This window comes from Syngnathus floridae, chromosome 1 (genome assembly GCF_059516105.1).
Source record: "Syngnathus floridae isolate MCC-2025c chromosome 1, RoL_Sflo_1.0, whole genome shotgun sequence".
NCBI lineage: Eukaryota > Metazoa > Chordata > Actinopteri > Syngnathiformes > Syngnathidae > Syngnathus > Syngnathus floridae.
The window spans coordinates 1,526,773-1,552,131 of NC_142413.1; the positions used below are offsets into that span (position 1 = coordinate 1,526,773).

Consider the following 25,359-nt stretch of genomic DNA (forward strand, 5'->3'; position numbering starts at 1 on the left):
TTGTGGCCCTCTCCTTAATATGAAAGCTTGTTAGCGTAGCCTGCGATTTTGATATGAATGGTTGTGTTCGAATGTGTCTTTTTTGGAGCACATAGTACTTGTGCGAAAAGCTTTTTTCTACCTTGAACATCAATAAGTCCAACAGTAGGTCTGGACTTACTATTGAGCAACATAAAATGTAGATTTTCTGACAACTTCTGGATGTTGCAGGCCATTTGTAACCTCGAAATTTGAATTTCAAGCGGATATTAAAGGTTGCTTCCATCCCATAATCAGGACGTGGCAAAGAAAAGTCGTTAAGTTTCCGAGTGGGGTTGCAAGCCTCACTGCACGTCTAAGTGGCCCGGCAAAGGAGGCCTTCCTTTCGCAGGTTTTGCCCCCGGGGGGGCGGAGACCTTATTGGCTAGCCAGAGACGGTCTGTATCGCTCGGGGGAGAAGCGCTTTCAGCCGCGGGAAGGTTGTAAATTCATAATGACCCACAACACAGCCCATTTGCCCTCCTTGAGTTCAGAAATGGGAGGCGGGAGGGGTCGATGTCACGAGAGTGACAATGTTTTGCCGTCTCTCGGCCGCAGCCAAGCTAAGTTTGCGAACGATCCAATCGAATTCATACGAAAGCTTTGCTCGTGCTGAGCGTCTGGCATGGCGTCAGTTCAGGCTACGTAAGAAACAGAGGGCGACACTGCGAGGACAGAGCCGAGGAGAATTAAAGGAGAGTGACAATGCTCCGAGTGTAGCGGGGGTCAAAGCCCGGGCGAGGCGAAGCGAAGCAGTCCGTCAGATTGAACGGAGAAGACAGCATGGCCGCCTCTGGGCCGTCATCGGCCGAACACACTGCCAAAAGACGGCGAGTGGTCCAGACGGGATTCCTGGAGGATGCATCCTGGAGGAAGCACTTTGACAGGAACTGGCACTCTGCGTCCAGTACATCTTCTCAGACATGATCTTATGACATGATCCCGTTTGCTCCTCGTCGACAGCTTGAGCTTTCGCTTTATGACAAACACTGCCATTTTGATGGTGAATCCATCTCAGAATAATTATTATTTTTTATTTAATCAATTGTAATATTTTTTTAAAATATTTTTTTAATTAGTTGTAATATTTCGAATATTCGGAATTAGAAAATAAAACAAAAAAAGAAGCGACTTTACAACGCTGAATATTGCTTACTTTAAAAAGCGCACACGATCGGACTTTTTCAGATCAGATTAGATTCCAGAGAAAAACCCGGGTAGGTGTCTTTGGGACTAAGGCTCAATCCCTCACTCAGTGCCGTGTTTTGGGCCGGATCATTCGATTGACTCCCACTCCACCCAATTCCCAAGGAAGTTTAGAAACACTTGAACCTCCAAATGTAATTTACACCCCTTGCACACGTTTTGGATTTCAGGGCAAAGAGTCATAACGGGCCGGGTGGAGCGGAAAAGTCACAAGAGGCGGCCTTGTAGAGAACAAAGCTCGGGAAATGGGCTGGCAATTGCCTCCAACCCCTCATCAAAAGGTGCTCAGATGGAGGCGGCGGACGGAGCAATCCCGGATGACAGTGTACATTGCCGCCTGTCGTACAGATTACTTCAAGCCGCCGGCAGAGCCCGATGAAATATTTATCCGGCAAAAAAAAACCAACTGCCACAAATCGGAGGGAGCGTCGCGAGAGATAGGAGGAGACGGGCGACGCTTCATCTTCACACCCTCACGTCCAGAAGTGGCTAAAGTACTCTGCAAATGACAAAAGCCAACCAAAATCCCACGCAATAATACAGACGGAAAAATTGGAGAAATAGAATGTGAGTCCTGAGGGTGGTGTGTCGTCCCTGTTCCAGTGAGCAAACAGAACAGAAAGGAAAAAAAAAATGTGGCTACTAAATTCATAATCGCATGACAGCCGGGTTGACACAATCCGCAAAATTTGTCTTCCCCCACGTCGAGACGTTTGCCAGACAATTAAAGGAATGACGGTGGCCGGGCGGCGGGACGGCAACGGCGCTGCGGGGAGACGTGAACTAAAAGCCAATCTCGGGGAGTGCTGACCTTTTTGAAAGCGCACCCCGAGCAACGGTATTAATTGACGGCGTTAACGTCGGCGTGGGTGAATATTGTCGTCTATTTGATGGCGGAATGTTGTCCTACTCCCCGGGAGGAGCGGGTGCTTGCATACCGAGTTAACATCTTAAATCAGACCTCGCACAGCGTGAGGAAGAAAAGAAAATAATGCCGAGATGAAAGCTGACTGCCGCAGTACCAAAACCGATCCGTGAGAGGCAGCCTGGTGCCACAGAGCCTCCAGACTGCCAGAAACTAAAACTGAAGAAGAGGAAGTAATCAGCGAAGAAGTAATTCAAGGCTATAAGCTAACTTGTAGCGTGTCTGGTGACTACACTGAGGTTGCAAACTGAATACACTGAAGAGAAAGTCATCAGCAAAGAAGAAATTGAAGGCTATAAGCTAACCTTTATGGTCTGCTAACTACACTGAAGAAATCATAGGCTATAAGCTAACTTTTGGCGTGTTTGCTAACTGAGGTTGCAAACTGCAGTTCTAAGGATGTGCCATTGTTTCCGTTTCGGTTGACCTTGCAGATCTGGCTAATTGTTGCTATGCTGAGCTCATAGGATATTAGCATCGGCTAGCTGGTTCTTTGCTTCAAGATGGCAAACTTGAATGCTCTTTTTGTTTACTTGTTTTTGCCAGCCCAGATAACAAGACACTCTGATTTGAGAAGACAAACACAATAGGCATCCATTCATAAAGACGACGTTGATTCTTTTTAAACCTGCTAAATGGCGCAGAGGTGGCCATAAACTGGTGCGCTTTACCCCTCAAATTGTTTTGGAGGGTAAAAATCGGTTGGGAAACGCGTCTAAGCTCGCTTCTTCTCTGTTTTGCTCGTTTGAGCTCAAACGGCTCGTCTGTCGAGATATTGTAATGAGATGACACTTGCCTCGGGTAACCTAAAAAATGATCACACAGGCTCCCTCAAGGACTGACGCCAACGGAGAAAGTTGAAAATAAAGCGCGCCGCTGATAAAAAGCGCTAAAGCGACGTGTCACTCAGCAAATAGGTTCGTCTTGAACGTGTCTTTGAGTCTGACCTGGGCGCCCTTGTTGTTTCAAGCCCCACGAAGGCTTCCGGGAAAACGCTTCCCAAAGTCATCTGATCATCAGTTCAATTTGAAAACATGTCAAATATCAGCACAGACCGGGGCCGCGTGTAAAAATTGCACTCGCTGGAAACGGACGGAAGATCTTTGATTTCTCAAGAGCCTTAAAACATTATCCGGGCGTTCTCGCTGGCTGAGCGATGGGGGCCCGATAACGCCAAGGTGTCCTGGATTAAGGATAGATAGGCTCGCCAAAGTTTGTCCCCTCCAGGTACGCCGCATTACATTTCACCTTTGCTGTTCACTGGCTGTCTTTGAGACTTGCCGTGTAACTTTTGACTCGACTCAATTTTTCAATCCAGCGGAGACGAGAGGCAGAGGCTCCTCGGCTACAATCTGTCTTTGTGCTTCCTTTTCACCGTGGCGTATTGCCTTTTGTCTGTAGCGGTACCTTTATTTCCTTTCTTGCATTGGCTGAATATTTTAGAGTTATTCCTCGAGAATTGATACTTGTAGTTTCTACAACTTACTTTAGCAGAATGAATTCATTTCCTTCCAGCTTTGTATGATGATAACAATGTAAATAGGGAGAGAAGGTCAATCAAGGTTGAGATCTTGATTGAAAAGGCAGGAAACGAAGCTAGCGCTAGCTAGCTAGCGAAACTGCTATTCAATTTTGACGGTAAAAAAAAATAAATAAATAACTCAAGTACTTTTTTTTCAGCTGCTTACCAGTGACTATGCTTAAGTATACTTTTGCTAGCTAGCAAAACTTCTACTCTATTTAGTTGGTGATAAAAAAATAATCAAATACTTTATTTTAGCTGCTTATCAGTGATTCTGCTTGATTACACTTTTGCTAACCAGCGAAACTGCAATTCTATTTCATTGACGGGAAAAAAATAATAACAATTCCAGTACTTTTTTAAAATATTTTTTTATCAGTTATTCTGCTTAAGTATACTTTTGCTTCTTCTTTGGAATCTACTCTTCATTGGTTCCACACCGGGCAAGTTATCCAGGCAATATCCAAGCCATGGCAGATCCATACTCAGTGTGTGCGGAGGCCCAATTTGTCACTCTGGTGGGCCCATCACGGGCGAATCTCCTTTGTGAAATGTATTTTCCACACCGTCTGTCGGTGAGATCAAAGCGGCAGCCGCCCGGCGATGCCTCCCGTCTTTGTCTCTTTCCCCGAGCTGAGCTGATCCCCACTGACAAAAGCAGTCAATTCAAACTGAGCAGATCTGCTTTTGAAACAACAACAAAAAAGGGGAGCTTGAGAAATAGATTGGAAGAGATGAATCTCACGGCTGGGTAAGCTCCGGACAGGTAGATGCGTCGTCACTAAAGAATCTTCTTCAATTTGTTGACTGTCCAAGATGTTCCAAATGTTATGATATGAATGATATGTCATTTATCCTTTTCAGCCAATGCCTACTTTATTATTTATCCACTCTCGCCCCTTTTGAGCAAAGCACCAATTGATTTTTTTCCCCCCCTTTCTTGTGTCTACCCCACCCCAATCCAGCCTGGCTTTGATTCGAATACTTCTACCTTGTGAGGAGTGTTTTTTTTTTCTTTCCCCCCCATTGATCCAACGACGGAGTTGGAAGTCAAACTGTTTTCAGAATATCTGCCATTGACGTTCAAGACCAGACGGTCGATGAGTAGAAATTGGGTAGCTCAGCTGGGCTAGTTCGTTGCCACCTTAGGACAACATTTTTTTTTCAAGCTGCCCGTCTCAACTTGAAGCTGAAAAAAGCGAGGCTTTTCAAATTTATAGGCGATGGGACTCCAGAACTAATCGAAAGCCGGGCCAAATTGTGGCTGTTTTCTTCTCTTACAAGCAAAGTCCCAGACAATTACGCAACAGAGCTCTGTTTGACATTTTTTCTCAAGCGATCTATTTTTTGTTTCTTTGCCGTTCTTCTACTTGCTTCCTTCTCAAATTCATAAGAGCAGTAAGCACAAATGCTAATTTTTGCCCATATGGATTAAGTTGTCAAAACAGTATCTATATGTGTACCCCAGACACAAACGTAGATTCCAAAAAGTGACACGAGCCGTACGATCCATCGACAGTCAGCTAGTGACAAAATGTCTGCCCCTAAATTAGTAAACGGCTAATCCTCATGAATACCCGCACTCGCTGACTCAAGCCTTCCTTTCATATTTTCAACATTTAAAACAACTCTGAAACGATGACGGGCAACGTCTGAGAAATGCTTCGTCTTCTCCCGAAAAAAAAAAAAAGATATGAGAGAAGGCGAGCTGAGCTCCAGTTGAATGTGCTGCCACCAAATTAAGAGAGCGAGAGAGAGAAACATAATCAGCGAGCGTTTGAGCGGTTAGTCATATGCTTGGGAAATTGAATAAGGCTCAGCGCTCCTCAATAATATCAGCCGCTTCACAGAGTCCTCTGGGACACATGAACTGTACCGATAAGGGATGATGCTGTCCTCTGACAAACCAGAGCTAGCGCACATGCTAATGCGCTTCGTCGCGCACTTTGGTCTCAACTTTGCTGTTACAGATGATGGCAAAGCAGTTGGGATTGGAATCGATCGAAACGTTAACGTGGCTTTTTTGATGCCGTCCTTTGACAGATGCTAATGCGCGCCTATCAAACTGAGACAAACAAAGCTAGCGCACACGCTAATGCGCGTCGTAGCACACTTTGGTCTCTACTTTAGGGTATCGCTGTTACAGATGACGGCAAATAGGTTGAGATTGAAATCGATCGAAACGTTGACGTGGCTTTTTTGACTTGTATCAGTCAAAAACGAGTTTCGAGCTGTCGCCGTGATAGCTTGTTCTGCATTTGCCCCGTGATTAACTAGGCTAAAAGCTGCCAGATAACCTTGACCAAACACTAAATGGGTCAAGAGCAGACGTTTCCAGCCTGCTGCTTTTTTCTTGTGGGCAGCAGAGCTCCAGTTAGCAAGCCTGGCTCACATTTCTGACGTTCTCATCTACATTTCGTATTCTGCTAGCACAGTTTGTCCTCCTGGTTCAGCCCAAAAGAATGTGAGGTCCAAGAAGGTCTATATATTTCTACTCCAGAGAATCTACTTCAGCCATCAGGACAAGAACCATCCAGATAGTCAAGTTCTTCCTCCTTCGCCCTACTTGGGGACTTTTAATAGTCTTAGCCTGAACCTGGTCTCCTTCAATTGACATACATCAGAAGTGTGCGTGTTCCCGCTGACAGCGACACAGCTGAGGAATGCACCTGGCCCGCAATGTCCTGTCAAAGCAACAGAGACAGGCAGCCTCTCGCTCCGTTGACTTCCATGACATTTACATACCACACTGCCTGCTAGTGTAGAAATCACCCTCGGGCTGTACCAGACCTCAAATTTAGGACAGGCTCCCCAATCAATCTCCCTTGTCGCTACCTTACCGGGACTCGCTCACCCTTGACTAAAAAAAAAAAAAAACCCCAAACATGTACCTTGCTTCACTGCAGCCGGGACGCGCCGTCGGCATAGCGTGAAAGGCAAAAAAGAAAAAAAACATTGTCCATTTCTCCCCTCCTCCCTCACTCGCTCGGCTCTTTCTTATCGAAGATGACATTGATGTTGGCGTTCCCTGGTTCTGTCTATCAAAGCTCACCTGCTCTTTTGTCTCCCCTAATCCGTCCTGGTGCTCGCTCAGCTCCCTTTGAAAATGTTCTCCTCACTCCGCACGCCCGTTTCTCTCATTATCCGCGTGTGTCTCTGCTGATCGGCCAACGACTCCCCATTGGCAAATTCATGAGATTGATCTTTTTTTTTTTTTTAACACGGGTGGGCGGGTGTACTAAAGGGGTCCCTCTCTGCTACCGGTGTGCTTATTTGGCTCCGGAAAAGCCCCCGCCCTGCGTCGAGACTCCCCAAGGCCGAGCGCTTAACATGCACCGGGTTCAACACCCCCCCCACCCCCCCCCACCCCACCCAAGGGAGGCTCCCGTGGTGAAAGGAAAACGAAAGGCGAGTCGTAGGCAGAATACTAATCAAGAGTGGCACTCCAGGAAAAAACGTCTCCGGAATTACATCTTAATTTGCCGCAGCACTCTAGCCTCTTCACTTGCTTTTATGTCGGTACTGTACGTCATTACATGCTGATATGGCTGCCGTTGCGCCCTTCCATCACAGCTATTACATCTTGCGTTGTTACTTATATTCCATGTTAGACTTTCTTGTATACATCTAAATGTTATATTTTCTTTCTTATGTATTGGCCTGCCTGGGGACACCAGCTATAATTAATATTAATTAGTTAATATTAGTTATACGTGCCTTCTTATTTTGACTTTTTGTATCGTTTGTGAATGTGTAATGTGTTTTGTTACCGTGGGATAGTGGGAAACGAAATTTCGATATCTTTGTACGTCTTGGCATGTGAAGAAATTGACAATCAAGCAGACGTTGAATTAATTAATATTAAAAGTCAAGTTCATCAATGTGCATTGTCCCTAAATAAATATTATAAATAAATAAATAAATAAATAAATAGATAAATAAATAAATAAATGTTAGTGATGAGTTTGATAGCCTTTCAACAGTGTAAACTAATAAATAGATAAATAAATGTATTAATGTGACGAGTTCGAGAGTATTTCAATAGCGTAAATAAATAAATGAAGAAATATACAAATAAATACATAAATAAATAAAAATGAATGTGGTGATGAGGTTGAAAGCGTTTCAATAGTGGAAATAAATAAATGAATGTCGGCGATGAGTTTGAGAGCGTTTCAATAGAGTGTGGAAAAGTTACAGGAGTGAAGTGTGAGAGGTAATTTGGAATTATGTCCTCTAATAAAAAAGATAAAAAACACCCTTTTGTTTTATTATTCCATCGGCGGCATTTGATGCCGTGTGTGCTCAGGCAGAGGCGGCAGGAAAGTGGCCACCATTAGCGTGATCACAAGGACAGTCACAAACGGCCGCGGTGTTTGCATTCTATCGACCACGCGTATCAAGACGTTCGCCCCTCGAGGCCGGATCATCCCAAAAACTTTCCTCCGCGGCCTGTTGTTGTTTTGTGGTTTTCCGAGCGTCGGCGGCGTCTGACTAGCCATCAAATTTTAATAGGCTCATGCTCGGTTCGGGTGCTCGGCCGCACACCGCAACCTTTCAGTGGCAGGCATTTATTGGTTCTGGTCACCGATGGCCCAGTAATTGTCCATTTTTCCACCTGATGTGAGCATAAGAGCGGAAAAAATAAATTAATAAAAAAAAGGTTGCATCGCTGGACGAAGGCGGTTCTATTTTTGCCGGCGTTCATTAATATTAGAGGCAGAGAAAGGCTTCTGCTTTCCTTTAGCGGACATTATTTTTGACATCTTTTGCAGCCCGTGCGCGCCAGGTGCTCTCGGCCGGACGAAGCGCCGGGCCGGCCTCCCGGGATGCGTTTGAAAAAGCGCAACGCAAGCACAACGTGTCAAGGTTGCTTTCAACCTTTTAATTTGATATCTTGTTGTGGCAGAGTGTCGCTTCTCATAGACAGCAAACGCAATGTGATGGGAAGGGCGGGGGGGAGGGCCGAGCGGGGGGGGTCGTCTCGTCTCGTCTCGTGTGTTGGGCCTTTGGGCAAACACTGAAAGCCAAATTTGAATTATTGAAGCTTCTGTGTAAATTCTGGCTATATCTGGAATACCCTTTACTGGATCTGCAGCAAAACTGTGATCCTTTAACCCAAGCATTTCCAACTCACAATTGGATCTGTTGTTCAATCTCATTAGGAGACAACATCTGAAACCATTTTTTTCTTCTTCTTTCCCAATCAATACCATTTAATTGTCGCTCGGCCCCCGAGTGTGAGATTAGCCTTTGTATGCAGGCGGCGACGTGATGTGAATCCAGCGCGGGGCCTAACAGAGGGAAAAGTCGACTCTGAATTGGTCCCGGGGTACCAAAGTGTTGTCGTTTGACAAGCCCAAACGCTGCTGGCTTGTGTGACATATTGAAAAGAAGACAAAAAATAAATAAATGGGTGGGTTTGGAGTTGTGAGCAGAATGAGAGGGATAAGCTTTGGCGAGGAAGAATCTATTCTTGGAGTGTGTTTGTCCTATTTTTTCAGAGTGCCGCCTTGCGTGAATACAAATGCCCTTCTGTGCTCGGGAGGGGCGGGGCGGCGGCGTTGGGGGGGGTATTGTTTTACAAACGTAAAGATCCAATGAATGGAGTGACGCCTTGCAATGTGTACACCCCGTAAACACATAAGGAGGAGATCTTGTGTAATCACGAGGAAGAAAAATGAGAAGAGAAACTCTTAAGCAGATTGAAATGTGTATACATGGGAACCTTGCCATACATGTTCAATTGGTTCCGCTCGGCTCAACATTGCGCCACTGATATTGTCCGTTCCTCGCAGAGGATAAAGAATCTATGACTCCAAGTCCAAAGAGCCGATAGCAAAGACTACTCACAAATGTATTTAATTGTTTTTTATCTGGTCCTGGTTTGGCAAATTTTCAAAGGGCGGCAGATAACCTGTTTCCGTGTTTGCATTTTTTTTTCTTTAAATCTGTTCCTGGTTTGTCAGATTTTCAAAGGGCGACAGATAACCTGTTTGCGTTTTTGCACTTTTATGTTTTTTTTTTTTAATCTGTTCCTGGTTTGTCAGATTTTCGAAATGCCCCAGATAACCTGTTTGCATTTTTTTTTTATCTGTTCTTGGTTTGCCCGATTTTCAAAAGGCACCAGATAACATGTTTGCGTTTTTACTAGTTGACAATTTCTCTCGTTGGCTTTTTCTCATTGACTTTGGCCCCCGGCTGGTAAACAGGAACAAAAGCAAATTCTCTCTCTCCGAGCTGGTGGATGCATGCGCCCGCTGTTTTTCTCCCCATTGATTTTCTCAGCGGCTGAGGAGCTTGTGACAGGGAGTCTCCCCCCCACACGCGGCTGCGTTATTGATTCGCCGAGTGTGGCAGCGGCGTGGGTGCATAAGAGGGTCAAGCGTGCCGGTGAAAAGAGTCGGAATGCGGCCCATTAGCCGCCATCTCTGACACCTCTCATTAACGTCCGCAATGCGGCCCCCGGTCTCGTTAAAGGTAATAGGGCGCCTGCACACTCAACATTGTGTCCCAATGGGAGGAAGTCACTTAATAGCGTAAAGTTCCCAGCGTAAACCGCAACTTTTTTTTTTTTCTTTTCCCGCCACAGCTTCGACCCCTGCGGTCGGCTGAAACCATCAAACTGGCACTTAAGCACAACCACGGCAGTAAAAGTAACAAATAGAAGGTCCGAGATTGCTCACAGTATTGCGGCGGCGCTCATGAGTTCGGTTCCTTGACGCTCGTTTGGTCAGCCCGTCTACGATGTTTTTTTTGGTCTCTGTAGAAACCGCTGGAGCTCATTTTTTGATGTCTCCATTATTTGACGTCAACAATCAACCGGACGGCTCACGTTGACTGAATTTGACTCAAGTTGACTTGACTTTTAGGAACTTTTCCGAATACGATTTCCTACGTCTTGTTGGAGGACACCAGAAAAGTGGCGCTAGGTGAAACGGATGACATTTGGAACCCCCGCGAGGAGCCAATCATTAGAAGCAGCTCCCCGGTGGAAGCGTTGCCGCGTCAGCGATATTTCACACTGACGCTCGACAGCTCAGCTCCTCGTTCCAGATTTTATTTATGAATATCTCGAGTTCTTTCTTCCTCGCTCGAGACGGCGGCGAATTGAAGGGTACTCGTCGAATGTGGAGCAAATTCGGAACAGTGGCGTGCTGGAAAAAGCGCCGCACTCCAGTTGGAGAGGTTTGATGAGAATCAGCCCCCCCCCCCCCCCCCCTCCCCTTCTTGACATATTAGCAGCACTCACACAGACGCACTGTTCCTCTCGGCTTTGTCCTTATTTGGGAAGATGTCTCTTTTGTGAGACCCTTGTGTACTGCATCATTCTCAAGGAGCCCCCCAAAAAAAAAAAAGTTTGGGAGGATTTCTCCTTACTTGGTGCGACCTTCTCCAAAGTTAAGCCAAAGTCCCCCGTTTAAACAAGTTGGAAATAACAGCACGCTCTTTGGCAGAAACCAAGCCACGTGAATCTCCAAACAAGTGAGGCATGTTAGCTTTGGACGCCGCTGATGCGGAAAGAGCATCGATCCCAACTCGTCTCCCGGGAGCACTCATTCTTTTTGCTTTCATCCCTCTTTGGGTGGCCCGTGTTGTCTTTTCGCATGCAAATGTACGTCCTTCGCTATCTCGCCAATCTTTTTTCTCGTCCGTTTAATCCGGGAGAGCTTCGAGATTTATGATGATTGTTTGTCCTTGCTGACTTTTTGGCAAATTCGGTTGAAGAAATGAAGGGTAGTTTTACATCTTATCCCCAAAACTACGCAGCGTAATTTGATACTATTTAAGATTTGGGCCTTTGCTAGCTTTGATAGCATGAATATGAAAATGCTCCAATTTCAACCAAATAGCAGTATGTGTGTGGGTGTGTTTTACCGACTGACCGTTATGCAAACAAAATTGAACTCCAAATCACGCGTTACTTTGCGTCGACCCTCACTTACTACTTTCCTAAGTTGAGGTCTCACCTCGCCATGAACGGCGTCACGAGCAGTGACTAATACTCGGATCGATTTGCCGGATTGGCTTGGGCTCGGCCAGCCCGGCGGGGGCGGCGGTTGCACACAACTTGTCCGGTGAAGTAAATGCGAGCGCTTGTCAATAATGGCTGAATAATGGGCCTCCGAGGTGGGGGGGAGGGGTGGGGGGGTGATTCATTCAGGTGGCGATGAGTTTTGGCCAAACGATAGACTTCTTATTCCCTCGCCTCTCTTTACTTGCCATCTCGATCAATATACCAGCCCCGCGGCTTTGGTGAGGACAAAAAAAAAAAAAAAACCGCAATTGTCTGACTCTCTGCGTCTCGACCGCCTTCCCCGTCCAAACCCGACGGGTCGCTCGGCGGCGTCACATCTAAACAGCTGTAATCGAATGCGCCGCGGTAACGTTGCCGTCCGCCTGATCACAAGCGTGGGAGATGGCACAAAAAGACCATTTGAAATGAAGACGGTGACGAGCAGAAGAGCTCCTGCTATCTTTTTCCCGCCTTGCGTTATCTCGCTCGCTGCCCGCATTTTCCACCAAAATGGGCTGATGCAAAAGCCCTCATTCGGATCACGCCGGGAAAGTTACCAGTGATTTTTTTTTTTTGTCCTCCTGTTGCCTTTGTCTCGACCGTAATTTGGCTTCTTTGCTGCATTTGAGTGCAGCGCATCATTCGTGATGTTCAAAGCCCCCCTTCTGTCATTCAAGTGCGGTCTTGACAAAAGGCAACACATTTCAAGAGTCTGCCAAGCACCATGGGCAACATTACGCTTCATTTATTTGTCCTCTTTTTGCCTCCTCCTCCCAGAGATGTCTAAAGATGAGAAACTTGCTTAGCTAGAACATATTTATTTTTTGGTGTGGTTTGCACGAAACTGGCAGCTTTAAAATTGGATCCGGTAATTTACGCTTTTGATTAAAAGTGTGTACAAGCGAATGGCAACGCGGCATAGGAACGATAAGAACCGAAACAACGAGCACATCGGATTTTATCCGTCATTCGGAATCACACAAAGAAAGCTACGCGACGTTAGCTTGATACTTTAGCTCGCCGCTAGCTAAACAAACAATGCTTGATACAGTTGAATTGAGAAGAATATACAGAAAACAAGGAGAGAACATGAAAAATGTTGACATGGATATGAATGTGAGCAGCAATTCTAGATTCGGAGTACAAAGTGGTGAGCAGCTAACGCGAGTCCACAGTGGCTGCTAATGTGCGACCGCATTTAGCGATTGAGCCGCGATTGTTCCACTGTGACAATCTTGAAACTTGAAAGAACCCAAACGTACTCATTTGCGACTTACTCACGCCGCTTTTCCTCGCCGCCTGATAGTTTCGAAAGACCCCTCGCTGTTTTATTTAAAAGACGAGCAAACGGACAACAAGGGAGCGAGCCGTCGACAGCTGCGCTGACGAGGCGGGGAGCAATTTGGTGCGGAGAGGCTCAATGGCCTCATGAATCAAGCCAATATGGACAATGCCGGAACGATTAAGAGAGCGGGACAAGCCGCCTGGAGGTTTCCCTCGCTGTCGCCAACTGTCTGCGCAATCATTCTATGTCCTCAACAAGTCAAGGAAGGTCGATCGTCCCGCTTCCTCGCTCTCCCACAAAAATATACTGTTGGTTTGTTTCAAACACCCAGCAGACAAACAGCTGACCTCTTGTTGGCTACTTAAGCTGCTCACGCTAATGACGCCAATCAAAACACGGGCGCTAATGCCGCTAATGGTGACGATAGCGCTAATGAGGAGGCTACCTGGGAGGCTGTTTGCTTAAGCTGTTTTTCTGGCTCACCCGCGGGGGAGCGCAGATAAGAAGCCCTGATATCCTGTCGCAGCCATCCCCAGGTGGGCCCCCTCGAATGTCATCGACGCTCATCTGCACCGGAGGACCGCTAATACACGCCGCTAATTAAAGGCAGGGGGAATGAGCTAACGCTAACAGTCCCTCGAGGGGGAGCGGTGAAAGCAGCCTGATTGTTCTCTCCTTGCGACAACGGAGGTCATGGAACATTTTGCTTTCCAAGCGGCCCCACCTCCAAAGAACGACTCGGAATTTTCTTCTGCAAAGTGTCAGAAGGAAGAGCGCTTAAGTTCGTCTCTGCTATTTACAGTACGCGCTGTATTTGGTGTCTTGTTTTCGTAATCTGCCACTATTGATTGGCCGTCATAAAATCTGGTTATGAAACAGAGGAATCTGAGATTTGAAGTGAACTCGACGGCCGCAGCGGAATTACAACCATCTTTGGTCAATAACGTACGCTCGGAATTCGTCTCTGGTCATCAGAGCCACTTCGGTGAGACGGCAAAAACAGCCGCAAGAGCAAAATAGAAGGAGTCTCTTTTTACTGTCTGTGACTACTTGACATGTGACTTTCTTAATCGTCACTAATAAGACCAATTACGGTTGCGGTTGGAAAGCTTCGCGTTTGATTACATCTGAGGATGACAACATTAAACAAAATCTATATTCCCCGGGATCAAAGCAAGCGGCGACCGCCAGATAAAGCGGCATCTCATGTTTAGTGATGATAAATGCATAAAAGAGAAGCTCAGAGAAGTATTCTTGGAACAATGCTCCGCCCCTCCCCCCTCCGCCTTCATTTTTTGTGCGGCTATCTGGCAGTTGGCCTTTAAGAGTGGGAGTCCGCAGGCTCCGTGCAGGAGCCCGATCCCCTGTTTGGTCATTAAAAGCGGATTGGAGAACGGCATCCATCTGCTGCTCCCTCATTACCGCCGTGAGTGATGGCGCTAATGTTCCTAAACACGGCAGCGGCGAATTGTCAGCGCGACCCTTGACTCGGAGAGCGGACGCGGGCCGGATAATGATGCCAGCGCACGGACGCCGGCGAGCGGCTTCTCTTCCGAGCTGGACTCGATGCAGCTTTGCGCATGCCGCTTGCATCATTAAGATAGCAAATAAAAAAAAAAAAAACAGCAGGAAGGCCGAAAGTCAAAGATTGCGGCATCGCTCGTCAATCAAAAACGGCCTGAGCAAAAGATTCCTTTCTTTACCGTCTTAGGCGGATGGAAAACTCAAACGTGTGAAATGAGTAATAAAGCGTCGATAAAGCGCTAAGCCCGTGACTCAGCGAACGGCGCATTCACCGAGGATAAACGCCTTTTCCACGGCAGCCATTTTGATTTTGCACGCGCGGCGTCAAGTAGAGGCTACGTTGCTCTTCTCCTTTTTTGGGGGGGAGGGAGGGGCTCGTTTTCCTCAGTCGCCTCTTCCTCCCCTCTTTCATCGTGACCTGCTTTTTGCAACGAGGGCCTAACGACATCATCCCGTCTCTCGGCTGCGTGCAAAAACCAACGGCACCGTTACGCTAAAATTCAAATACGCAAACGCGAAGCGGATCGGCAGTCTCCATCACGAGACCCGACTTCACGAGGTGTCTTCATAGAGTAGATAGTCGACGAAGCACTAATGAGCTCATTGTCTCTGCGGCCCGATCCCTCAAGCGTATCGCACGCACACACGCCCAGTCACCCTCCACTCTGTTGCCGCCGCACATCCACATTTTGCTGTTCCTCCTTCCTCATCGCCATCTCTTTGTTTTTTCCTCGACCTTTTGAGACGTCCCGAACCGGCGGCTGTTTGTTTGCATTTCGGGTTGGGCCACGGGGTTACCTCGGGTCATCGGAGGGACAGGGCATAATGGACGCCACTGTCATACACTGATGGCGCGAAATAGCGCCGCCCTCTGCTGGACATTGGAAAAGTTTACAAAGAAGACCGCTCACCAACTTTCCTTCGCTAGGTTATATCCGTTTGCCTGAGACGGATTTTTCGCTTTGGAAACAAATATAAATGGCCCCCGAGTTGCGCCGGCATTAAAAGAGCCACTCTGATCCCATAAAAGGTGTCTTTGTGGTAAATGCAGCTGCTGCACTGCAGTCCGCTGCACTCGGGCTAGCTGGTAATTATCACCGCCTCGCCGGGGAGACGCAGAAACTAATGCCTCGTTCCATAAAAAGTCGAGGAAAAAAAAAAGCTGATGGAAGGAGTGTCGTATCTCCGTTGTTGCTCTCTAAACTTCGAGGCGAGTCCCACGGGAACCGTCAGGGAGAACTGAACCGATTGTGACCGGAAAATGAACTCAAATTTGCTTCTCTGGTCCTTCAATATTATTTCATTATTCCAACTTTAATTACTTAGCCATTGTGCGGCCAAAGCGCTCCTAGTTTAAAATGGACACTCTTTTAATAACCGCCCCCCCAAAAAAAGGAACACACCTCAAAGATGGAATAATTAAAGCAGCAGCAAGATAAGATTCATATCCTCTTCTCATCTCTGCAAATTTGATTGGGCTCCAACCAGAACGCAGAATTGACCACTACAGTGATTTCCAGTCAATTTCACTATTGATATGTTTTGTAACATTTTAGTTTGGAGGTTTGCTGCGGGATACCGGTAGTGGAGAGGATAAAAAAGACATTTTATGGAAAGCTTTTAATGACGCGTCTCAAGGTGAACGTGGGCCGGGCGGGGTCGTGCCCCTCTGGGGCCGAGTCTATTTAAAGGGAGGGACGGACAATATGACTCTCCTCAACGAAAAGTGGGGCAGGACGTTTGCCGCGTCCTCCTCGCAAACTGGTGTACTCGATGCGATATTCTGATTTGTTTCCGCATGCTCGCTTTCTGTCAATGTTCTGCTTTAGCCTGAATCTCCACGCGAACTCGGTAGAAGTCACGATAAAGAATCTTTTCCGAATGAAAATATAAAACATGAAGATAAAAAAATGGTAACCGAGCCTGCCTGCAGAACTTGCGCCGCGTGACGATACCTTCTGACGCGGCGCCGTTGTCTTTCGCTAACTTACGCTAACAGAAATATCTTAAATTAAAAAAAAAAAAAATGTATAAAACAAACATCCAGGCCATAAATATCACACACAAATATAAAATAAAGCAATGTGTTTGGTGGTCGCTGAGTATACATTTTTTTGCCAGCTTTATACTAACATGCTAACACATTAGCAACAACAGCAAGTGGAGTATTCTAATCGCTAACTTCTACTAACACATTAGTACAGTCACAATTACAGTAAATATTTATATGAAATAAGTTTCTACGTCTTACGTAAACATATAACGCAAAGCAGTAAGTAACCCGATGTGCTCTTTTGCCCGGGCGCAAGCTAGTTAGCCGCGCGTTGTTCTATCCCCCTGTGCTGGAATTTGTCACAATTTATTGATCATTTGGGTTTCCAGTTACATGTGTATAGCGACATCGCTTCAATGTTTTCCCAAGCATTTTATTCCTGTCATCTGCCGGGATGTTTTAGAAGCCCCAAATGGGCGATAACCTTGGTAGCTACTGTGTTAGCAGCTCGCTGTACCTCCCTATTATCCAGCTTTGATTTGTGGGGTGATGGTGGCCCATTTAACAAACACTCTGATTCTCAGTGCATCTCTCCATGTAGGCTAAGCGTGTTTGTCAGCGCTCCTAACCTGCGTACCCTCGTGGCCTCACCTAGTGAGAAAGCCACGGCCGGTTAGCTCGGCAAAGGCGATAGGGCTTGACACATATTTACCAAAGCCACGCAAACAAATGGCCCGCTTTCGCCAACAGCATCCCCTCCGGCCATTTTACGAGTCGCACGCGTCGACTCGTTTCCTTCCATTACGCGGCGGCCACCCTCGCGTCTCTTTTTCATCCCTCGGTGCTGACACGCCAGTCTGAAGCGATTAGCGTCATACCTTGCTATGAGCTTAAAACATGGGGGAGGTGTCCTTTTCATTCTGGCATAATAGCTTCTATCTGAGAACACAGTCATCTTCACCTTCCACTCGGGTTTCGGACCAAAAAAAATAAAAAAGTCCCTTTCTTTGAATCCAGCTATAAAAGGTGAACGCTGTACAATATACACCTGAATGTTTGAAGCAGAGCCTTTCTCGGTTTGCGCATTAAGTACTACCTCAAAAAAATACTTGGCTAGTCAGGTACCACCGTCGTGATAAAAAAACAAACCAGAGGTTTTATTCTTCTATTTAATCTTTTTTTAAACTTCTGTATTGCCACTGTGGTTAACTACAGTCATGCCTTGAGATACAAACGACCCAACTTACGAGTTTTCCCACATCTAAGCCGATTTGCTGCTACGCCCATTTAAAGTTTACTGTGAAGCCAAACGTGAAACAAAAAGAACGGCACATTTTTCAACCGAACGACATTGCCTTAAAAACCTCTCCCCCTACTAGCTCATTGCTAATATATAATGGAAATGCCATTGACATGCTAATGGCTAGCATCAATGCTTACTGTTTTACTACTCTTGAAGTAGCAAATGTTCAAATAAAAATGGCGGGATAGGCATATATTCTTTATCCTCTGTGTACATTGACTAAAACGACAGAATCCAGACTCAATAAACTATTTGTATGCAAGCAAGTCAAAAAGTCCAATTTTCCATCAGCTGTCCCCTTTAATCTACAACGTCGGTGCCACTTCAGTGTGTCGCCAAGTACACAGCCCCGATTTGAGAAATATTTGTATATTATGCACGCTATTTAGCCCGCTTCAGCGTTTTATAAGGAGCGCTCGGGGAGTCGTCCGACTGAATGAAGTCGCGAGAGCGACTAATTCAAAACGACGGCTGCCGAGCACAGTGGGAACTCGCGGTGCGCCACCTTGGGCGCGAGCAGATCAGCGCCGTCTAGGTCAGCCATTCCAAGTTGAAGTGAGCTTTAAATTAGTCTTCACACGAGATGGGATGAAGCCGACGGACAGCTGTGACCTTTCTAAACGAGTGTCTGCGGCCAAAGTCGGCGTTGCTTTCTAATTGAAACCTTCAACGCTTCAATTGAGGAGCAGAGGAAGCAAAATAAGGCCGGGAAAGATGTCCAGTTGGCCGACGCTGATGCCCTTCATGTCTGCGAGCTCAAGACACTTCATAAGGTCGAGTTATTTCTTAATGCGTGACGCATCTTGGCTCGGAAACGCGTGTCAGGAAAGCAGGTGGGGCTGTCATCAGCCAAGACAAATAAACACCTCGGAGGCACTCAGCCAAAACTGCCCTCTGTCGCTCGTTTTTCTCCGCTTCACTTTGACTGATGGATGATGCCCGACTTAAAAAGTTGCCCATGTTTGAGCTTTCAGGTGCAACTTCCCGATTAACCTACAATGCAACGCAACCTTGGTCGGGGGACTTTTCAGGTCACTCGCTGTCTCTGTCGCAACTTCTGACGACAACCTTAGCCTACAAAATAAACGGCGTACAGATTTGACAGCAGGAAATGGAAAAAAATCTGTTCAGATAAATAGTATAAATACACCATGTGATATGACCTCTGGAGTACCGCAAGGATCGATTCTTGAACCCCAAACAATTCATGATTTGGTACATGCATCTAAGCTACGTGGAACAATCTTTTTTACTGATGACAGTTATTTTATTCTGGGACGATTAAACAACTCGTGAGGAGTGAATAAAAAAAAAAATGGAAAGAGTACTTTTAATATCTAGAAATGAACAAAATTACACCAAAAATGTGTATCGTTCACCCAAACCCACACTTAATGCACAGTTGGAGAATGGTCAGGCATGGAAACTCAAAATTCCCGGAAGCTTAAGCCTGTTCTTGTGTCAAATCTAATTGAAGGAATATTCTACGACAACAGAGGAGAAAAAAATAGCACTCATACATCCTCAAAGGAGGGATTACAGTTCCAAACTGGAGATGAGTAGGGGAAGAAAAAAAATGGTGTCAGAAATGGGGATGGACTTCCAGGCGGACTAATTATGCTCGTTGAAAAGTTCAAGCCTCATTTCCCGGGCTTACGTCGTTCAGTGGGCGACCTCATCCGTGATGTGATGAAAAGAAGCATTCTGTTCATAACAAGTCTAAATGACGTTAGCATACGGGGGAATGCGTGCCGCTCGTTTAGGCTACGGGTATTGGTTCGATGGGGATCTAATGTGAACGCCACTCGGCCGAGCTCTGTGACTCGAACGGGCCGGTGGCCGAGCCCTGAAGCGAAATGCGCTACCGCAAGGTCAAAGGCAGGACAGCGGCGCGATCGATGCTAACGAGATTAGCCACGCGCCGAGGCGGCCGGCGGTTAGAGGCCGTCGCGGAGGTGCGAGGGATCCCGGGAACAGACGTGTGCAGGTTAACGCACAGCTGCCCGTGGAGGCTAATCCATTTAGGACTGTAAACACGGACGAGTCGAGGGGACCTTTATTGCTCGGGCCACTATATCATCTTCTGCACGAGCTGAAGCCGAATACATAAGTTAAATTAAAAGCGACCGCGATGAAGGATCGCTAACCAATTACAGCCGGGGGCGACCAGGAAAAACTGCGACTCCCGCCGGTCTTAGCGAGAAACGTTGAATATACAGTACGAGAAGAAAAAGTGTGCATATTTGCCAATGAGCCTTTTTATGAACTGCGCTCAATCGGTTCGCCGACAAGACTCGCCACGCTGCACTTTTGTTAGCCACTGTGAATAAAAGCTAAGCATCAGTGTAAAACACCACATATAGACTGTGGTGAGAAAAATGACATTTTTCACGGTGCTCTACGACATTTGGTGAGAAACTGTCATGACATCTCAAAACCAGACCGTCTTAAGTATTGTTAATTAGTCTTATTTTTGCATAATGTGCTGCTCTCTCTCTCTCTTTCGCTCTCTCGCTCGCTCGCTCTCTCTCATTTTCTCTTCTCGCTGTCTATCTCTCTCTCTCGCTCCCTCTCTCCCTCTCTCTCTCCCTCTCTTTCTCTCTTTTTCTCTTTTCTCTCTTTCTCTCTCTCTCTCTCGCTCTCTCTCTCGCTCTCTTTCTCTCTCTTTCTTTCTTTCCTTCTCTCTCTCCCTCGTTCTCTCTCGCTCTCGTTCTCTCTCTCTCTCGCTCTTTCTCTTTTTCTCTTCTCGCTGTCTCTCTCTCTCTCGCTCCCTCTCCCCCTCTCTCTCTCCCGCTCTCTCTCTGCAGAAGACTACCTTCTAATTGGCCGCACGCATGTTCCTCGCACGGCGTGATGACAATCAGGCTTCGGCAAACGCCTTGACCGTAGCGTGGTGGCTGATTACGCGGGGGAGGTGTTGGACTTGGGCGGGGTACGGGTGGTGCTTGGACTCCAAGGGGGGGGGGGGTGTTGGACGGAGTTGAAACAAGAAAAAAGGCGTTTGCAGAACACAAAAGGAGCCCTTGCTTCGCCGTTTCTCTGCGCTTCAAATAGTTGGCATCTCTTTTTTTTTTTTTTTTTTCCCGTCCTCCCCCTGTTTCTGCTCGCAGATTGAGAGGGGAAAAAAAAAATCTGCAATTGCACGCCCACACGCAGGGAGTGGGGAGAAAGAGAGGCAGCTGTAGAAACACTTGCCTCTTCGTATCAGAATAGACAATGACATGTATTTATAGTCCCGAAAAAGATAAGTCACATTCAAAGACGGTGGACATTTGGCTCGTGCCTCAAGCAAGGAACACGCGAGCATGCGCGCGCACACACACGCACGGGAACTTTGAAAATCTGAACTGAATTTGAAACCCCGCCGCCGCACGAGAGAGAGCCCACCCGATGACAAAACTTTGACGTGTGTCGTCTTTGAGATTATCGGGATGTGTCGGCTTCAAATTTACAATTGTTAATAATTACTCAGGATCGTTTGGCAGTGGCATCGGCCAATCGCGTCGTCGCATACGTATGTTGATGACAAATTGGACCCGATTGTCAGTTTGATTGTTTTTCGATGGCCGCCAAGTCAATGTCCCGGTTCCAATTCAGACTGCAACCATTTCTCAAATGGATGCGCAAGCGCCCCACCTTGACGGCTTACAACAGATTTCTTCTCGAGTAGCACCGCCAAGGAATTTCATTACCAAAATGTGCAGCCCAAAAAAAAAAAATCATGTCGGACGTTCCATTTCATTAGGCCAAGTGCTCTCGCCTTATTTGTTTCTCATTATTTTCCTACTCTCTTATATTTGCATCCGCCGCTCCTCAGATTAAAACGGCGCTCGCTCGGATGGCGCGCAATTAATGTTAGCAAGAAAAAGACCAGGTTGCAAAATCAAATAGCTCTCCTCGCTCGAGGAGCTAACCGCGTTTATGCTTCCGCACGGATTCCTCCACCTTTGATACTTTTGTCCTCCGTCGAGGTCGGCCAAAGAAAAGCATCCTAAACCGGGGGAGGGGGCGGGATTAGTGTCGGCATATATGTATTGACAAGGATTAGGACTTTGATGCCGTTAAAAGGTCAGGACAAGAGCATTTGGGGGAATTGGTCAGCGGGGTCTAAGCCTGGATAATGCCCCAAAGACTCTTGTAAAGTCGCCCCAAAGCGGAGGCAGTCATAAAAATAATCATAAAAGAGGGGAGGCCAGATCATAAACAATCAAGAAATGCCATTTTTATTCCCAAAACCATCTGCTCCCGTCCTAATCTGCGTTTGCTTTCGACGAAGATTAAGCCGAACCCCCGTCAGTTAAATCTGCCTCCGTCTTTTTTTTTTTTTTTCCTCCCTTCTTTCCACAACTTTGTATTTATGAATCGATGTGCGCGCACGTCCGAGCAATCCGTCACGGATTAAGACGATTGAGCTCTGATTCAAACGTGAGGTGATGGGCAGTTTTACTTGAGGAGAGCGTGGATAATAAATCAAAATTTTGGCGCACACGTGAACCCAATCTGTCACTCGGACGGGATTTTCCCCCAGAAACCCCGAGATGAAAAAAAAGTTGACGTAGGCGGGCGGCTCCCCTCCCAAAAACCCGTTTAAATGCGCTCGTCACTTGCTTCAATCCGATCCCTCGTGGCCCTTTGAGAGGCTTTTGCCAAAGTGATGGCCTCGGGCGCAGATTAAGCCGTAGACAAAAAACCCAACGCGATTGGTTTAGCGTCGCAGGTGGGCCATTAGTTTGCGGGCCCGGTCACAAACAAAAAAACAGGAAGGCGCCGGTTCAAATACTTGGCCAGGTGTGTTCCCAGCGTGTTTGTTCTCAGGGTTAATCTGTGTGTAAAGCTCACCCTAAAGTCACCTGGCTCGGGGCCAGAGTCACGTCACGCCGCGGCGCTCGACTCGTCTCGTCTCCGCGGGCAAACATTGTCCCGTTTATTTAAAAGACGACGCTGCGGGCTGTTTGACGCTTGCGCCACCAGGTCGACTTTCCGGTCTACAGAAATAAACAATTGTGTTCTGTATCTGAAACAGCCACTTTGCCTTCTGTGAGCTTCATGCTAATGCTAATTAGCTCATTAGCCAGCGATTGTGTCCTGTATCTGACAGCCACATAACATTGCCTTCTGTGAGCTTCATGCTAATGCTAATTAGCGAGCGATTGCGTTCTGTATCTGAAACAGCCACATAACGTTGCTTTCTGTGAGGTTTATGCTAATGCTAATTAGCTTCTGTGTCGCAGTGTGCTGTAACTCATTAAGATTGAACACAAACGGTGCAGCAACACAATCCTTGCGGTCATATTCTTGATCATGTGCCTTTTATCAGTGCCGTACTGATGAGCCAAGAGGATTTGAAAATGTCTTTTTTTTTTAATTATTTTTGACTATCATGTTTTTATTTAGTACATTATTATGTCATGCTATATTTTTCTCCAGACAAAAACAATATCTGATCTATTATATATATTAAGTGTTGCGGTCTTATTGGTTAGGCCTCTGCTCCAATCAAAGCTAATGAACCGTTAAATAATAAGAAAGATGGGTCAGCTACTTCAATTGGAGTTGCTGACCCCAAAATTGTAGCCTTTGCGATTTGAAAATTCCCTTCCATGCCAATACGAAATTGATTCATTATTCAGCCCTACAACAAAATAACAGCCAAAATGGCGGGGCTGCTGCTCCATTCCAGCTTTTGGATGCATATTCATAGCAGATGAAAATGGCAGCTGAGCACTCCCCCCCCCCCCCCCCCCCCAATCCCCACCGTGATAATTCTGGAGCCGTCAGCGGGTTGTGTTCTGCGAGCGTCTTTGCATACTGCTGACAACGTTTTCACTGCGACTCCAAATCCGAGAAAGGAGGGCAAGGCGCCGGCAACAATGACGACGGCTGGGAAAGGCGTCGTTGTGTACTGTACGTGTGACGTGCTTAACGCCGTCGCCTTTCAAATGGCTCACGCATGTGCACAATTTGCTTTGCCCGAACGGACGTGCGCTAGCGTGCGCCGCCGATACCGAGGCAGCGCTCGGCCTTCATAAAACACGTGATGTTCGCCGTGATGGCCGTCGCTCGGCCACCGCAGCCGCCTCGGCCTTTGGTGTCAAAGTCTGTCGGACGCAGAAGACTCCACGCCGCCACGGGAAAGAATTAACGCCATCCGCTTTCCCTCTTTGGGAGGGATGGGGGGGAAGGGGGGGATGGCTCAGGGTTAGGAGATAATGAGCATCCTGCAATATTTAGATACTTGTGTAATCAGCCATCCTCTTGCAGAGGATTTCTTCACCGGAGTAATTGTCTCTGTGAGCAGGGACCCCTGGAATAAATCTGAAGGAAATAAAAAGGAGGGAGGAATCAAATCTTTGGCTGTTGTGAGAACAACTCATGTTGTGGCCACTTTCATCCTCCCCCTGACCTCAACCCAATGGAGAACCTTCTTAAAAGGAAGCTCCGGAAAGTTGACTGATGGCATACGCCCGAAATCATCGTTTTCCAATTGAATGAATGGAAACGCCATTAATCCGTTCTAGACTCCTAAAATGAAACAACATGGTTGAAAGGTTTATTTTGATAAGGAAAAGTACCACTCTAAAAATATTACTCTTGAAGTGTGCCCACTTTGACCACCTGGGGGCAGTATAAGACAGACTGATGGTCGAGAAGTTATGAATCACACTTGCGTTCTTGGCAGTCCTTGTCTCTTTGTCTTGCCTTGAACTTAACATTCATATCAGTTGCTCTGCGCCGAGGATAAAGAATATATGACCCTTCTTGACCTATTTGTGATGTAGATGCTAATTACCATTAGTATGCTAGCTCGCGGGGCCTTTCTTTAGGTAGTGCTTTTGCAATTTCATCTTTAATTTAACCAAAAAGCTCAACAGGGAGTCACATGAAACAGATTGAAGTCTCATAACGAATTGTTCTCTCGGCCCAGAACTTCTTATTTATTTCAACAAGTATCTCAAATGTCAGAGGTTAAGCAGCCGGCGGGCCCGGCCACCGCATACATAATACAAAGCGAGGGCTAGGACGAGAACATGCGCAAACATCGGTGAGAAAAAAAAAAAAACGTGTCTACACATTTTGGCGATTCCTATCTTAAAAGGTCACAATGGCGAGGAAGGAGGTGTGTAATCTCCGTCCAACGGGGAATGGACTCCATGTGATAAATGGCGTGTGTGTACACGGAAGATACGGCTGTCCATATATTCCAAAAACGAGGGATTCGTTTTCGCGACGTCCGCACCGAGCTCCAATCAGACAAACGCGGGGTGTTTGACAATCACGGCAAATTCGAGCGTGTGGCCTCGTTGTCGTGGCGACGCGCGAAGCAAATGTAGCAGGAGAAACTTGTTCCCGGGAGTTATTATGCACCGAGCGTATGTGCCTCGCCATCCCTCTCCTCCGCTGTGAAATATGTTTGCCGGCAACATGAATGAATGCATGAGGCGCCGGCGTCCAAGTATCAAACCTACACAATGTGTGAACGCCTCAATGTGTGTGCGTGTGTGTGTTCTTATTCCAGCACATCCAACTTGAGTGAGAAAAGAATACCACACACACACACAGACTTAA

General features: G+C 46.7%; 1 protein-coding gene and 1 long non-coding RNA gene across 15 annotated transcripts in view; one reads left to right on the plus strand and one right to left on the minus strand.

Moving 5' to 3' along the window:
* Positions 1-25,359, plus strand: part of LOC148403231 (uncharacterized) — a 270,701-nt gene that overhangs the window by 89,594 nt on the left and 155,748 nt on the right. The gene's annotated exons all lie outside the window — the stretch shown is intronic.
* The window catches only part of pcdh7b (protocadherin 7b), a 68,406-nt gene that overhangs the window by 2,114 nt on the left and 40,933 nt on the right, over positions 1-25,359 (minus strand). The gene's annotated exons all lie outside the window — the stretch shown is intronic.